The 2,939-nt window shown below is 31.7% G+C and overlaps 1 long non-coding RNA gene across 1 annotated transcript; it reads right to left on the bottom strand.

The window, feature by feature from the left end:
* Positions 1-325: 325 nt before the first annotated feature.
* LOC128173594 (uncharacterized) lies at positions 326-2,430 on the bottom strand. The gene is made up of 5 exons (XR_008242515.1): positions 2,247-2,430; positions 1,950-2,099; positions 1,638-1,813; positions 1,318-1,375; positions 326-474 (listed from the first exon to the last, which is right to left on the bottom strand). It is a non-coding gene; the product is annotated as an uncharacterized LOC128173594 (long non-coding RNA).
* Between the last annotated feature and the right edge of the window lie 509 nt (positions 2,431-2,939).

Below are 2,939 nucleotides of genomic sequence, written 5' to 3' on the forward strand. Positions count from 1 at the left end.
TATATATATATATATATATATATATATATATATATATATATATATATATATCCTTCACACATTAAAAGAAATTTACTTACATATTTCAGCAAGTACTCCTTGCAAACTATTGTACAATGAAGGATCAATAATATGAGTTAATAAATTATTAAAGAAAATTTTATTATAACAGAAAACTCACATAAATTTACACACATTCATGCAATGGACAATACAACAGAAAAAAGGACAATACAAAAGAAAAATAGGAATTATAATAATACTGATATATATTTTATATTTAAAAAGCTTGCATGTAACTACATGTACTACAGACATAGACACAAAGAACACAAACAGTACACCACACATAATACTTACATGATGAACATCAAGTTGATACGCTATGGAAACACAAGCTTTTCAAACCAACATGATCGACATACTTACAAATAGTGTGTTTTTCCTCAACGATGTCACTAAACATGTTAAAATCTGCAATTGTATAATACATCTAAAAATTTATGGAACAAATTAAAAAATATGTTTACATTAATAAATTCTACATATATTATTAAAATCAATGTTCAGAACAAGCCTTAACTAGCAAAATAAGTTTAGCAAAAGTGATCATAAATTTTTCCAACTATAGTTTTGTTTTTTGTTACCCAAACAGTGCCCTGCTCAGTCTTTTCTCCTAAAACCATCTTTTAACCATCAGCACCACCCCTTTCAATAGCAAGTCTAAGATGGTCATAAGACAGTCCAGACAAGGCAATTTTTTTAAGCATGTAGGGAGATATGCATGAAGAGAGGGGAGCTAGTGTAGCAATTAATTCATTAGTTTTACTCTTGCTCTCAATGGAGGAAATAACAAAGTCTACACCAAAACTGTGCTTCAGCATAATTTCATATGAAACTTTATGATGCAGAACCAAAGATTGTAAGGCCTTAACATCCTCCAATGCTGAACGGGCATTGAAAGCCAGTCCCATAGTATCTTGTACCAGTGTCTGTAGTTTATAGGAGTGTTGTTCTGGCAATATTTCTCTAAATACATGAAGACTGTCAACAAATCCAGCTATTGTTGATTTTAGTCCACTCTCTGGATACTGCATAACAGATCTCATTAGAATTACCGAATCAAATACCTTTCCGTTATGACAAACTAGGATAGGATTTGGAAAATTGTTCAGCCATATATTAAACTCTGTCAAACAAGTCTGAATGTCAACTGAGTTCACTTTTGTTTGTTGGTAAAACAATTGTCCACTGGCAACATTGAGACCTGTAACTGCGGTTGCTTTGGCAGAAATGGGGGATTTCGGAAGAACATACCTATTAAAGGTTTCTTCTTCAAATATGCAAGCAAGCTGTGTTATTTCTGCTGATGTACCTATGAAATAAATCAATTACAATGTAGTATACGAGCTATGCTTCCTTGAATTAAATTTTAACAATAAATAATGTATAAAAAGCAATGTTACTTAAAGCAAACTGTTCACATGTGCTGATAAAATTTTGTTTTACTGTAAGTGCCCAATAACAATAAAATACATGTATTATTTTAATGCAATAATATAATATAAGTAAAATATGTCTGCATGATTCATTCATGAAATGTCATTTCCAGTGTTAAAACAAATGATTGTTCAAACCTAGTCCAGTTGTTTCCAAGTCAAAATAAAGAAGGTTTGAGTCTGTATGGGTAGGCACTGAAACAGGTTTGGAAGCAGGGGGTTCAATCTGGGATTTCTTCTATTACAGCATCAGCACAAGACAATCCAACACCTGATTCATAGGTTTTTCCTTCTTTTATTTCTGAAGTTGATATCTATTGATAAAATTTTACAATGTGAGTTAATTTGACAATGCTAATGGATCGTTTGAAATGTAACAATGTAAATTGATTGTATAAAGAAATGAAATCTTTACACTTAACAAGAAAAAATAAGAACAATTCAACTTACTTGGCTTGATTTCAATTTCTTTAGTTCATGTCTTCGTCTCTTGCACTCAACAGTGCTTTGTCGCAATTTTTCTTTTTCTCTCTTTCGAGAAACCCTCCTTTCATGTACATTTGTGTGCATCCCTGGCGAGAGCATCAAAGTATCGTAAACCTGATGAAAAATAAAATTAAATATACAGAGGGCAATAATTACATTTCATATACATATTACATGCATACATTTCTTATTTTGTAACTAGCTGTTATAATGATATATACCATAGTATTATATAATTATTCTATGTAACATCTGATATACCTTTCCAATTGTCAGATGTCCAATATTCTTATGTGCAACAGCAGCTGCTACTCTAAAGGATGTGCTCTCAGATCCACTGTAATATAATGCTTTGGGATTTTTGCAGGCCACTATTTTGTTGAAGTTTTCATTTGCCTGAGTGCTTCCAATATTGGAAAGTTTACTTGCATTTTTAGCTAAATCACTGAACAGAAGCTGTAAATCTTTAAGTAAATCCACTCCAGAAAGATATTTTCCATATGGTAAATTTATGGGTTTATAATTTTCTGGGTCCTGTAGATATTTACACTACCTTTTTTCACATTTCTTGTGGTTTCCAAATACATGGAGAGGAATAGAGTCTAAATCTCTCTTTAAAGTGTCTGTGTCTTCGTTGGATTAAACAGCATATGAAAAACATTTTAGTAAATGATGTGAGCGATGTGGCCCATGGGCCTCCTGTGTTTTCAACTGACAATGTAAACTTTTGTTGACAATTATAAATTCTTAGGACCTATTAAGAACATCAGAGACAAGTGTTGCTGAATTCATTTGTCCCAAGGGGGCCATTATCTGAGCCATAGTTTAGATGGAGCATGTGTTTACGGAAAATTGATAATCTGTAAAATGGGCGGTGCTTTGGTGGGATATTTTAATACTGTTTTATATAAACCAAAGATTTCTATCATTATACGGAAATAAATTTTATCATTA

The sequence above is a fragment of the Crassostrea angulata genome, chromosome 2 (genome assembly GCF_025612915.1).
Source record: "Crassostrea angulata isolate pt1a10 chromosome 2, ASM2561291v2, whole genome shotgun sequence".
NCBI classification, from domain to species: domain Eukaryota; kingdom Metazoa; phylum Mollusca; class Bivalvia; order Ostreida; family Ostreidae; genus Magallana; species Magallana angulata.